At 36.3% G+C, this 15,056-nt stretch overlaps 1 pseudogene; it reads left to right on the top strand.

Moving 5' to 3' along the window:
• Window positions 1-765: 765 nt before the first annotated feature.
• LOC103056757 (lipase member M-like) lies at window positions 766-12,146 on the top strand (annotated as a pseudogene).
• The last annotated feature ends 2,910 nt before the right edge of the window (window positions 12,147-15,056 follow it).

Below are 15,056 nucleotides of genomic sequence, written 5' to 3'. Positions count from 1 at the left end.
ATCTTGCCCACAGGAAGCCGCGACCGCGTGGCAGCAGGGCAAATGGAGGCGGATCTGGTTCGTATCTCGAGGCGGAGTTCGCATGTCGAGGTAAATTTTTGGGGCCGGAGCTGGTCATATCTTGAAAAATTCGTAAGAAGGGGCGTTCGTAACTAGAGGTACCAATGTATTTTCTCAGATAAGGATGGGTCCCTTAAACTGGTTTGCTTAACTCTATTTTCCATTCCACCAGATGCAAAATCAGATTGGTCATATTTCCTCAACAGTTTACTAATTCAGCAAAAACAAACCCAAATCAGAATATTTCGTGTTCCTCTTGTAATATAAGCACCTTGTATGTACTTTTTCTATTACTGTATGCACTTTTGGCCAAGTGATTTTTTCCTTATTATGTCAGGGTTTTTTGCTGTGTTTTATTTTAATATAGTATTTAATATACACATTTACACATTTCTGTGGATAGTTTGAAGTTTCAAGTTACACCACAACATTCTGAAATGTAATATTTTCCATACATCCCTAAATTCCATCTAACCTATACATTGTTACAGAATAAATTTGTTTCTTAGCACTTTTAATATGTTGCCCAAAATAAACATTTTGCTCCATAATGAACTTGGCCAGTCTGATGTTATTGCATGTTCTTTGGATATCTGATTTTGATACTGATAATTTTAAAAAAGTCCCAAAGAGTTTGAAACATGGAGAATTCAATTATTTAGGACATCTAGTACTCTTTTACAGATCTTTTAACACAGAGCCATGATGTGGGTGTTGCTGGCAATAATATGTTTAATTCAACAAACTGTCGCTTCAGAACAATTCAGAAGTGGAAGACATTTGAATCCTCAAGCATTTATGACTATTGTAAGTTATTTATTCAGATGTGCATGGAAACAGCAGACTCCATTTTTTTGCCCAACCAATTCTTACCCTGTTTTTTAAATCGGCCCGTAGGGACAAATGGTTTTGCAGTGGAAATCTCCACAAATCTCCTTGCCTGCTTACCAAATGAACTGGCTATTAATGCCCTGGTCTCTGGTCTCCTTCATTAGATACTGGGCTTGACAAACTCAGCCAGCTTATGCCCATAGTGGAATTGAGGGGGTTAACACTGTAAACACTGACATTAACCAAACTTGCAAAAACTTAATCTGTATGAGTGGATGCTGGTGATCAGGAACAACTCCTTGAACAGAAATAGAATTCCTACTGGACAACACACTTTTGAAATGCTGTAGGCCTGGCATATATGCCTACTCCTATTGAGCCATCCCTGTTCTGTGGTTTATAAAGAAGCTTGCCTGAGCTCATTTCAGGCTGTTTATTCTGGCCTGAAGAGAGCCAGAAGGGATTAGCACATGGTTTCATGAGTGTGCATGATGAACATCACTCAAATGCTTGATGAACTGGAAGGGCTACATTACTAGAACTCTGATGCACAAAGGCCAAGACTACATAATTCCTCCACAGAAGTTTGATACCAACAAGATTCGTAGCTGTCTGTCAACCTCAGAGGTAACAGCCCAGTAAGAAACATGATTTTGAGGCATGAAGTTAAAATCCTGCTCCAAGGCTGGGCCTTACTCCTTGGAACATTAGCTTAAAGCCTCAAGATTGCATTAGGGACAGATTTTGCAGAACCAAACAGTGTCCTAAGGAAGCTTAATTGAATGGTTTCAGGTTTATAAATGGGCCAAGCCCCATCCCATACAATAGGTGAGCAACTGGTTTAGCCATAAACAATTTACTTGATGGTGGGATAGAATTTGCCCTTTGCTGTCTATACAAATTGGTTTTAGCTAATATGATCCTTTGGACAGTAGAAGTGACAAAATTAACCTGACCTGTTAATTTCCTAAAAGCCTGAAAGATCATGCCCAAATATTTAAACCATTTAGCTTGCTCTAGTTCATGAGAATCAATTATCCCCGGTGCTTTTGTCTTTTATTGGAGAAAACTAAAACTTGGGATTTTTTGTAATTGATGACCAATTGTTCCACTTTACCATTGGATGCCAGGGGACCTTAGAGCTTGCTTCATACCTACAGGGGGAGAAGAACTGCATTATTTGCATACACTAGGATTGGGAGAGGTCTGGCAGCTAATTTGGATGCATAGGGGCTGACTCTTTGGAAGTTTTAATCAGAGTGTTAAAAAAAGCAATGGGGCTAAAATAAATCCTTGCTTTATCTCCTTGGATATCTGGATGAAATTGGAAAGATTTCCTCCCCAGTTGCATCTTATCTGGAAGCTATTTTTCCCCCCCCATATCACTTATGGATGGTGTTCAATAGGCTAATTGGCCAATAATTAGCCAGATCATTCCTGTTGCCTTTTTTATATAGGGGAACAATTATTTCCACCCTTCCTGTTCTCTGGAATCTTAGCACTGTGGTTAATATATGAAAAGAAAGAAGCCATACTGGTGCCCACCAGTTAGAGGTAGATTTAATCAGTTTAGGAAGAATACAATTGCTACTGAAATCTTATAGTTTTTCTTGCATATATACAGACACTACACAATCTTATTTCTTCCATCTATTTATTTCTTCTTGTAGCCTCAAATTATCCAATATTGGGGTTACCCCAGTGAAGAATATGAAATCCTGACAAAAGATGGTTATTATCTGAAGGCAAACAGAATTCCTTATGGAATCCATGGTCCTGGGAAGATAGGTATGGCTGGAATATGCTTTTTTACCTTTTTTTGAGGTATGATTTAATGTGCATAGAAGTTGCTTCATTTGGGAAGAGAGAGGGTAGCTGAACTACCTGGGGTTCCTAAGATGACTTTGACTGCAGCTTCCATTGGCACTGACCATTACCCATGCTGAATGGAGAGGAGAAAAATTGTCATCTAAAATGTCTCCAGACTGGGGAATGCTGTAATGGAAGATCAAGGCTATCAGGAGGAAGGGAGTACATTCCAGGAAAGGGTGCAGGGCAAGCACTTTCTCAGCCTACAGCAAGACCATGAGAAGGGGAAGAGGCTGAGGCTGGCCCCTCCCTAGAGGCTCACGGGGTGTATCCATTAGTTGCTTTGGGATAGATTTAGTCTGGTGAGATTCTCTCTTTAGGGTGTAAGCTGATAAAGGAGCTACACTAGACTGGACTGCCTCATCGTTGTTCTTGGGCTGGGCCTGACAAATGCTTTGAGGAAGCATCTGTTAGCCCTCACAATCAAGCAAAAGCATGTAAACATTTCTGGCTAATGAGAGGACCCCAAAAAACAAACACCTCTATAATTATGGACATAACTTGAAATTAGAGCATTTGAGTGAGACATTTGGATATTTCAGGTGAGTAAAGTGGTACGCTGAACAATATGCTTAAGTCACCTCTCTCTTTTTCCCTCTTTCTCTCCTAGGGTGTAGACCAGTTGTATTACTCGTGCATGGTTTGCTTGCTGAAGGGAGGTGTTGGATTGCAAATATCCCTAGCAATAGCCTGGGATTTTTTTTAGCAGATGCTGGCTATGATGTTTGGATAATTAATACTAGGGGGAGCTCCTAGTCTAGAAGACACCAAAAGTTTTCAATTGACCAGCAAGAATTCTGGGAATTCAGGTAAGTTCTGGGACAAGTAGAAAGTTGATCAGATAGATAATCCTGTTGAATATAGCTACTTTACTATTCCCCACTTGAAGTAGGGATGTATTTTGATACTGGACTTGATGAAGAATGATAGAATGTATTATGGTTGCTCTGTGAAAATGGTGAGTACTAATACATATTACTATTAAATAATATTCAGTTCAATAATAGAGTACCTTCTTTGCATGAAGAAGGTCACAGATATAGTTCTCAGCATATTTAAGGAAGACTATTCATAAAGCCTGTTTCTGGAATCTGGGGGAAAAAACTTGGAAAAATAATAAACAATATTAATGTAGATGAATATACTTAGCATATACTTTTGTCTTCTGAAAGAACAAATCTATATTTAAATGCATGAAGAATATAATATATCAATTGATTAAATAAATAAAAAAATTAAATGAGTATGTCTGATATTCATGGTAAAAACAGAAGATTCCAGTGTAAGTCCTTTTATTCTAACAATTCAGCACATTCTTGGGAATTTCACAGACCAATTTCCTACTCCCTCACACCTTTAATTTGCAGGACTTTGACATAGATGTAACAGCCATTTGGGTTTACAAAAATAACCATGGTGTCTTTTCAGTTTCTGTTTCCAAATTCAGGTAGGCAACACTTCAAATACTATCTAAATCTTTCAGTTTTCATGAAATAGCAATATATGATATTCCAGCAACAATTGACTTAATCCTGCATAAGACTAAACAAGAAAAACTGTATTATATTGGCCATTCGCAAGGTGGGACACTGGGTAAGCTAAAAGCTGGATAGCAAATTTTATGTTCTTCAATTTTGTGGAACTATGAAGATAAAAATTCAGCCTGGAACACTCAATTAAGTATAGTTTTCAACAAGCCCATTCACCAAGATCAGGGACAAACAAGCTTTTGGTCTTGATTAGCAGGGATTGTATCTACTGTAAATCTGCAGAGACCACTACCATACTGTATTAGTTTTTCTTCATTGCTGTTTCCTTTCTCCAAGCTTCCCTTTTCCTTGAATTCTTTCAGAATCACAGAGGGTGAGAATAGTCAGATGACTGAGGTCAAATTCCTCCCAGTGAGCTGTTAATTCCAAAATGTTCCATATCCTCTCCTTAAGCCAGAAATGCTATACTGTCAAGGTGATGCTTAGGATGAGCAAATTTCATAATTGTAAATCTTTTAACATAAAGTACAAATATTGCCTCCAGCAATCTTTTAAGCTTCTGTTGCCACCACATAAAGTTCCAATCACCTGCTCCATCTCCATCTCAGCTGAAGTTTATAATTGTTTCTAGATAATGTCTCCATGTTTTTAATGCATATTTTATAGATAATAGTTTTTTTCTTCATTCAGAAAGTTTTTTTTTATGGTATGTTCTGCATACCATAAAATAGAGCAAAAAGCATTTTCACACAAATGTTAGATTAGGCCTTGTAGAGGTCTAAACTTATTTTGTTGTGTTGCTGGCAAAAATCAATCAAATAATTAATAAATACAAGAAGAGTACAGAAATATCTCTTCACCTTTTTGGTTCTTCTCCTAGTTAAGAACGCCCAAGTTACAGATGACCCACAGTTAAGAACCGAGCCTATTGGAGCAAAATTTGAGTTAAATACACAGTGATTCACATTAAATTACAATGGTCCGAGTTTGTCACACAATGCTACTTGTGCAGTATTATACAATAATACTGTTCCGGCTTACGTACAAATTCGACTTAAGGACAGATCTTCGGAACAGAACTCATTCTGTTAAACTGGGGGCTACCTGTATCAGAACTCTGAGGACAGAGAATACTGTCCTACTTCACTGTACTGCTATACTGTACCACAGTCCTGGGAATTAGCCCTACTAAAGTCCAAGAGTAAATGTGTTTAGGATTGTACTGTATGGTTTGATCTTCCAATCATAGGAACAATGGGTAGAAACATTAGTATTAGTTATTAGTATTCATTTGGAGATGTCCAAAAACCAAGCACTGGCAGGAGCTGTAGAAACACAAAGACCAATGTACGATTCTAACAAGGTACAGCTGCCACTTTTTAAATTGTCTTTTGCAGGTTTTATTACTTTTTCAGTCATTCCAGAACTGGCTCCAAAAGTCAGTTGCTATTTTTCCTTGGCACCTGGCTACACCTTGGTAAATAGCAAGGGTCTTTTCTATATGCTTGTGGCATTTCCTGATGGACTCAGGCAAGTAGGTATTTCTCATATTATTATTCATATTTTTTGTAATTATTTTATTAAAGTTTATAAGTACAAAGATAAAAGACTAATACAAACTAAGAAAAATATAAAACTTGAAGAGAAAGAAAAGTGCAAAGAGAGAAAAAATAAAAGGAAAAATAAAAAAAATAAAAAGAGACATAAAAAAGAATGACTCCCCCCTCCCTCCAGACAAATATAAACAACTTCAGTAACTTAACACCTTCTCTAGTGTTTCAATTTAATAAAATCTCTTCTTCCTGTATCTCATCTCTTATCAATAAATAAATTGTAAAAACTTGTTCAGTCCTATTCAGCAAAAGTCCATTAAGAGGTACCAGGAATAATAACATATATATTTTAACCTTAATCAAATACATTCATTTTGTATTCCAGTTTATCACTTCCTCTGAAGAATAAAGCAGAACAAATTTCTCCTCATTTATAAACAAATCTTTAAAGCCTCATCATTCATCCTGGTCAAAAAGAAATTCCATTAATAGCTACCAGAGACCCCAACATCTATATTTTAACCCTGATCAAATAAATTCACTTTGAATTCCTTCTATTTTATTTTTTAAAAAGCTTGATCTTTAATCCCTTCAAATAATGTTCCACAAGTTTTCTTATCTTTTTCTCTTTGTCTCCTCTCAGAAACAGCTTCAGTAGTTTAACATGTCCCTTTTGTAAATCCAAGATAAGACTATCCAAGTCACACTTTATTTTATTTATTTATTTATTTATTTATTTATTTATTTATTTATTTATTTGTATGTCCCCTTTAGTTATTAAAATGTCAGCCAGTTTCATTTGTAAATCCATGGTAGCATCTTTTTCCATATCACTCTTGTAGTCTGACATTTTTTTGAAATCCATTTTCAAATCCACATTCAAGTCAGTCTCAGTCTCTATTTTGCCCAGTAAAAACTGATCCTCTTCTGTAGCCTCTGTCAGATACATTTTTATAGTGGCAAACAATCTTGAAAGTAATTTTTGAGTACATTGTTCCCAGACAGCCTTAATTTCTTCTATAGTCAGATAATGTTGCTCCATTGTATTAATAGGTCTCTTTTCTTTTAATTGTAATCCTTAGTTCTCCCTAGTTCCCTCTAATCAAACTTCAAAGTCTGTCTTATCATATGCTTATTTTCCAATCAGCAAAACTTTCCCACCAGAAAATTTCTTACAGTTAATTTCAAAATCTTCATATATATTTTTATAAAATTGTAAACAACCCACAGGGAGTATTCTTTGAAGTCTGTCTGGCCCCTTAACTTTCCAGAATCAACATTCTAGTCCCTCTTTTGCTGTTTTCCAAAAAAAAAAATTTTTTTTATTCTTTAAATTACACAAAAATTCTTTCATCCAGAATAGAAGGAAGCTCTCCCGGTATAATGAAACTTGCCCTTCAGAAGGTTCTTAACAACCAAATAATCGATAACAAGCAATTTCTTGAGGTAATTAAGAGAGGAAGTGGGCAAACCCAGTCTCCTTTTGAAGGCACCAAACCACAGTTTAGGCAGGATGATTTTCCCCCAGCTCCCAGAGCTCTCAAACCTGCCAGATCTCTATTCTACAATCTCTTTGTGGGGAGCCTCTCTATGAAGCAAATCTATGGGTGATCCTAGTCCTCTCCCTAATCCAGAGAGGGGTTCCGAGGAGCCCATCCATTCACTGGTTCCTCCTTCTGCCATGGCCATTGGCTCTGCTCTCATGGAGGCATCTTCAGTCCACAATTGCTTCCCTGGAAGTCATTCCTCAAATTATTTTTATTCTATATGATTCAATACCATTTTTCATATCTCTTCTGTGATTGTCAGTCCCCCATTTTCCAATTCATAACTGCCATGGAAGTTGGGATGCTGAAGGACCACCAAGTCCTGGTATTATATGTTAAAGAAACCATACTAGGGAGAGCAAAAGTATGATGGTCAGATCTACAAATTTTGTTTCCTCAGTTTCTCATTTTTCAACTCTTGCTTTTGACTCACCCTCTTTCACCCACACAATTTCAAGATTTTATTCAACAGACCAAAAAAAAAAAAAAAACTTGTCCATGTTTTCGTGAGCGTTTCCCTAATACACCAGTTTCCTTAAACCCTAGTCTATGCATTGTTTGCAAGCAATTTCCCTAACATTTACTTTTTTATTTATTAAGCAAATTTATATAGCCAGAGTTCCATAGGTTAGATGGGTGGCCATATAAACTTGTTTAATAAATAAACAAACAAACAAATGTAAAACATTATTGCACAAAAAGTAATTTAAATATGTGCTTATTTACTAATGTTGAAAGGGGTGTAATGAGCATCTTTTCACTGAGTTGCTTTGCTCATTGCCTGTTTCATTTTGTGATTTGGTTTAAAAGAGTAAAATTGGAGATATTCAATTTAATTAGGACATCAAACAGATTTCTCCCCCAACCCTAAAAAAGGCCATTTCATTGTGCTGCCATTTAACTATCTTGAAAAGCTGATAGTTGGCAATGGAAGGAGGTAAGCACTGTCAGTAAGTTTCTAAACAGATTCACATTAATTTCTGCTTTTTTTTTTATTGCTAGCTTATATGGGGTACTAAAGAATACTGCCTTTTCAGCCTGAAATTGAAAGCTGCCATCGCCAACTTGTGCAGTAATCCAGGGTTTGACAAGTTGTGTCTCCAAACTCTTTCTCTTGGTGTAGGATTTAATGAAAAAAACACAAATATAGTAAGTATTTAAAACACCTTCACAACAAACAAAAGAGAGAGGAAAAGAAATCCAGACAATGCATATCACAACTAACAACAATACTCTCACAACCATAACAAATCAATATATCCTTTATGCCCAAATTTTTATTATGTTTAGGGTTACCAGACATATGGCAAAAGGAGGACATGCCCTCCTTTTCGTTTTCATGCCCTCGGCAGGCATAGCTTTAAAATCAAATGTTGTTGGCCTTTTTGAGTATCTAACAAGCGACCTGAGCAGCTTTTCTCCACCTGCAGCTTCCCTAACAAGTACTAACCACAAGTTAACAAGTTCTGCTCTGTGACCTTAATTAGTTACTTAGTACCCTCTGGTGGGCTTGCGCTGCCTGAAATGGACAAGACCTTAATTAGTTACAGGTTGAAGGCTGTTGCCTCCTAACCAGCTTTAGCACATTCCTGCATTTGAAGAACCAGTCTTTCTGATGCTGGAAAAAGTAATTTCATGTACCGTATTTTTCCGACTATAAGACGATACTTTTTTCTAAAATCCTTACCCTAAAAACTGAAGGGTGTCTTATTTAAGGAAGTCAGCCGAGAATCGCGCAGTTGCAAAACTGCCCATACTTTGTTTCTGCAGAGAGGCTTCCTCCTATTGCTAGCCTCCAGTCACGAGTGAAATAGCTTGTCTCCCAAACAGACTTCCTCCAATCACGAGCCTGATGTAACTGACGTCAGCTGATGCTGAACAAACCGATTAGAGGTAGGCTGATTGCAGAGACAAGCTATTGGCAGTTTCACTCGTGATTGAATGGAATCAGTTATGCAAAAGAGCCTGGAAATAGAGCTGCAGAGAGACGATTTGGACCTCCTCCCACCGAGTGTATCAGGTCAATGTTAACTAATTACTAAATAAAAATGTGTTCTGCACTATCTTTAAAATATTGATTTTTTAATTTTGGGTTGGAAAAGTGGGGGTCGTCTTGTACATGGGGGCATCTTATTGTCAGAAAAATACGGTACATGTAGGCCTCAGTCCTTTTTTTTTTTTTTTTTTGCAGTTTTTCACTGAAATTTTTGTCATGGATGCCAAGAAAGTTAGTTCGTGTGCCTTCTTTTTTACCCCATTTGTCCTCCTTTCCAATGGTTTTGTCCTCCTTGCCTGTTCAGATATCTGGTAATCCTCCTTACATTAGGGTTTGAAAACTAAGCAGCAGTGTGCTCTGAATTCTACAGGGGGAATGCTGTATCACATATCTTTTAAAAAGTATTATTTATACATACAATTTCTAAAACTTTTTCAGCTTAATTAACTTGTCATTATTCATTACTCCTAAGATGGAGCTATTTATTTAAAGATGTCTCAATTGATTTTTTTAATCTATTTCTGTGAGATATTTAACTTTTAGGATGAAAAAGTCTTTTACTTTTGATGTGTCAGGATATTCACTTATTCAACAAAAAATTCAATCAGCTTTAACATGTACGTGTTATGATTTGCAAACTTCTTAACTTTCTATGGATGTAACACCTGATGCTGATGGAAACTTTGGGTTTTTTTTAAAATAGATAATAGCAATGCAGGAGGATTTTCTTAAAGCTTGTAGTTGGGAAACAAAGAGTTAAATCTTCCCACAGTGTGCACTACAGCCCCACTGGAAACTGACACCCACACACCTATACAAAATCTGACGTATCATATAGTAACTTGAGCCTGAAATTCATAAATCTAGGGACTATTTCAGCTTTATTATATACGTTGTTCTTTATTTATTTGATTGTTGTATTAGGGTTTGATTGTTTGTATTAGGGTTTTAAAAGAGATTATGCCTCTAGTCGCACTGCATCACATATTATATCTGTTGTCTCTTGAAGAATGTAGATCTTCAACCACAACAAGCAACTTGTTCAGTGATGCTTAAGTAAACATCATGGAGGATAGACAGCGAATTAAATTTCTATCTGCTTCTGCATGAAACTCAAAATCCAACTTTCATATATAGAGATTCTCATCAATGTTTTATTCTAATGATCATGTCTGATGATTTGCCAGTTTGGTGTGGTGGTTAAGGCCTCAGGCTAGAAACCAAGAGACTGGGAGCTGTTGTCCTGCACGAAGCCATCTGGGTGATTTTGGGCCCATTGCTCTCTCTCAGCCCTAGGAAGGAGGCAATAGTAAACCACTTCTGAAATTTTGCCAAGAAAATGGCAGGGACTAGTCCAGGCAGTTGCCTGGAGTCCAGACTATGTCAAAGTCCAAATCCCAATTCAGAAGAATTCTCATGAAACCAGGCCCGGTTCAGATAAATGCTCCTTTATTAGCTGGTACATGCAGCTTGAAACAAAGCATTGCTAAAACTAAACCCTGGGTGAACTTCCCTCTATTTATCCCCCCTCCCCTTGTTGCCCTGGCACCTCAATTCCTTTTCATCTGGTGGTGACATCTTTCCTTCCTCCCACAGATACATAGTTCCTTCCTGGCCATCAGGTACCCACTGGCCTTGCCTGCAATCAGGTCCAGCCTCATTACCCATACAGTATAAGGTTAACCCCCTCACCATCTCCCAGTACTACTCCAATTACAACCATTAACTACTAGCCCCCCTCCCTAGTCACAATTGGCAGAAGCAAATCAATCAAACTCCCATTAACTGCTATGCTTTGTAAATTAACAATTGTTGGTTGATGCAGGTTCTGACAGACTGACTCAAAGGTACAAAATAAACAAACATGTCTGATGAAATAACTGTGCTAGTGGGTTCATTAACTGAGATTTCATTCCCTGTTTTCCAGAGTCGAGCAGATGTTTATCTGGGAATCTTTCCTGACTTTTCATCTGTAAAAGCAGTAACTCACTGGGGTCAGGTAGGGTTCTTTATACATTGTCAAATTCAGGAGTTTAATTTTTAATCTTTTAATCGAGTATTCTATAAGTAAGTATAATTCTTCATATTTGTGTGACCACATTTCTAGGTAAAAGGTAATTCTGAAAGCATGATTAATTTATGGCAGGAAACCATTAGCATCTTTGATCATCAAGGTCAATTATTGTTTAGTGTGAGGAATAAACCACCACAAGCGGAAGAACTCAAGCCATTGTTTACAGTGAAGTCCAACATTTGATAAGGAGAAACTTTCTACTAGTCCTAGTCTATTTCTGACTGTATTTCTTTCTTTCTTTTTTTTAAATTCAAATAGCACATGAATCCTTTCTCTCTTTTTAGGTTACCAATTCACACAAATTTAGGTATTTTGACTATGGGTGTAAGAATGAAGTCATTTACAATATGGTAAGGAAAAAAATGGAAGAATTCACAAATATTAAAAAGTAATGTCAGGATCTTGCTTAAACTTCAGTGAAAACAATGCTAATTTCTTTATATCTGAAAGAAACTTGATCCAATGAGCCTATTTCTGATCTTTGCCTCACAGACCACACCACCATTTTACATTATAGAAGAGATGTTTGTGCCAACAGCAATGTGGAGTGGTAGAAATGATATTATGGAAGATGTAAGCGATATTCAGCTCTTGCTCCCTCGAATCCCTCATTTAGCTTTCTATAACCATATTCCTGACTGGCAACATCTGGATTTTATCTTTGGCCTTGATGCTCCAGAGCGCCTCTATCCTGATATCCTTCATCTGATGGAGAAGTATAAATAAGGATGTGCATATCATTATTTATCCTAATACAAGTGTATATATTCTGCATTAATGGGGAACCCAGCAATATGTCTATCATACTGATGCTTTTTAAAAAAAATAAATAAAACTGTTCCTATTTTGTATATGATTGTTTTATCAATAATGTTTTTTTCATCAAGTTATCCATCCTCCTTCTCCAGAATCCTACTGATCTTTTAAAACAAGATTGATTGACTGATTGATTGATTGATTGATTGATTCATGTCAATTTATATGACTGCCCATCTCATCATGATGACTCTGGGTGGCTAACAGTGGTTAAAATCCAACATCATAATCACCAGCACAATGAGTACATAACCAATAATTTACATTGGTTATTTTCCAATATTGAGATTGGTCGAGGGATGCTGCCTGGGTCTTTGGCTCTCGCTTCTCTGCCTGTGAAGTCCTATTGTGAGTTATGAAGGTGAAACAAGATGCTTGCAACGGTAGCTTGAAAGCATGGCTAGGAAGGTAGGAAGGGATTCAGTTGGGTTGAAGCTACAAAGCTAATGCTGTTAGGGATTTGTGCAATTTTCCCAACGTAGGCACTTCCAGGCACTCAGACATCACCTTAATGAATCAACCTTCAGCTTTATTATGTGATGCTTGTAATGTAATTTGCCACTGGAAAAGACAACCCAACGGGTTGAACTTCCTCACAGGAGTAATATGCTACAAAGGTCAGATAGTCAGACTAACACAGCTGTCTTAGCACAATCACACCACCACAATACACTGAGGCAATCCTTTAGCTTTCACCAGACCAGCTTATTATAGCTTATTGTTCACTGAAAGCCTTTGCTAGGGCTGCTAATTCCCTAATGCAATTAGTCATCAAAGAGACTCATAACTACTTGTCCTATTAACAGCAGCTTAATATTATAGAATTCAGCAAGCCTCATAAACAGATTGAAAAATACAACAAAGAGAGCAAAATGGCAAATGTAATGTAAATTTGGAAAATCTTAACACGACTGCTCTTTTAAGTCACAAGAAGTATGTTTGTTTGTTTTTTTTAAATATCTGAACTCATTGATTTTCCAAAATTGGATATTTCAATTCTTCCTTCTATAGTTCAAATATATATTTCATACTAACTTCCATTTCACTTTTTAATACCTTATAAAACTGAATTGTTGGTTTTGCTTCAAGCACAGTATCTCTTCAAAGAAACTAAAATTGCAGGTATCTCGGAGGTTGCTAAATCCTGTTTAGTTAATACATGTTTCAGTTGTATATGTTGCCAAGCATATATTGAAGGCAAGTTAATCTCACAAGACAATCTCTCAGAATCTTTAAAGCAACTTTTAAAAATTGGCTGGTTTAAAGTATTAATCCCTTGCTTAGCCCAAGGATACCAAGAGAACATCTTCTCCATTATTTTCAGATTTGAATTATACCACAATGTCAACTTCTCATGTGATTTGGGATCACACTGTACCAAATATTACCAAATATGTCTAGCACCTTTCAAAGCAGGAAATGAAGATCCTGATTTAATATACCGAGACCCTAATGCATGCCAAGATTTCAAATGTGTTACATGCCTGCTTTCCAAATAGGCCCTGGAGGAAAATATTCATAATAAGTCTCATTCCATAAAAATATAGATGTTAAGACAAAAGCCCAATGATACAGTTGAAAATCTGGCAAGTTAAAGCCACCATCTTCAAAAGGTACCTAATGTAGCCAAATATATTCTAGGGACCCAAGAAGAATGTTAAATTTACTCTGAATATTAGACTCAGAGAAAATTGGTACAACATGTTTTATCATTAATATATTACTCTAATCTTGATTCCAATAGAAGAGAATATGTGTAGCTCAGGGTTGAACTGTGGAGTCCTTGGGGTTCTCTGAGCTTGGTTGTTTTCTTGCAAACGTTTCATTACCCGGCTAGGTAACCTCTTCAGTGCACTGAAGCCGGGTAATGAAACGTTTGCAAGAAAACAACCAAGCTCAGAGAACCCCAAGGACTGTAATCTTGATTGCTAAAATGGAGAATTCATCATTCTTTAAGAATTGCAGGAAATGTAAGAAGCAAGTTGAGTCATTTTTTTCATATTTGATACAAATGTTATAAACATTTTTGGAAAGTGATTCATCCTACAATGAAACAAATTTTAGAAGTGGAATTCCAATTTCAACCTGCAACATTTTATTAGACTTTATTAAACCATACATCCTTTCAAAATATACTGAATTAGCTTTGTATATGTTAACTACTGTGAAGATATTATAGTATATGCTTCTTACTGGAAAGTTTGCTTGATTCTATCCTTCCATTGGAAGAATGGTTAATCAAGTAGAACTTTGCTTCAATATCCAGAATATTTCATTATCTTCAAAGGAAATCTGATATAGAATTCATTTCTAACTAGAAACCATTCCTGGATTATAACTAATATATTTGTACCTCATGCAAAATTTGGTTTTCTTCTGTGTTTAGAATCTATTTTTTAACTTCACGAGTTATTCAGATTAGAATAGAATCTCAGTATTGATTCAATTTATTATACCTTATATTTTCAGTTGATGATTTATACTGAGTGGACCATGTTTCTGAAATTTATTCTTAGTCCAAAGCTTAATAGTGATTCTTAGTCTTTTAAAGTGATATAATATATTCTATCCATTTATAATGATATATTGGAAAAGTGTAACCTCCATGATAGTTTGGATCCCTTATTTGCTTATTTGTATTTTACTCTCTTATTCTTTTTACTTGTCTTTTATTTATGTTTGTTTATATTCTTTCTCTAAAATGTCTACTAAAAAAATTCAGAAGCTGAAAGAAAGGAAGGAAGAGAGGGAAGAAAGAGGGAGGGAGGGAAGGAAGGAAGGAAGAAAGGAAGGAAGGAAAATATTCTAAGAACTTAGAGA

This window comes from Python bivittatus, unplaced genomic scaffold, assembly GCF_059951505.1.
Source record: "Python bivittatus isolate LINGU-HERP-01145 unplaced genomic scaffold, Pbiv_v1 ctg000780_np1212, whole genome shotgun sequence".
NCBI classification, from domain to species: Eukaryota; Metazoa; Chordata; class Lepidosauria; order Squamata; family Pythonidae; genus Python; species Python bivittatus.
Note: the sequence above shows the minus strand (reverse complement) of the source record. Positions and strands in the feature narration are given on the sequence as shown.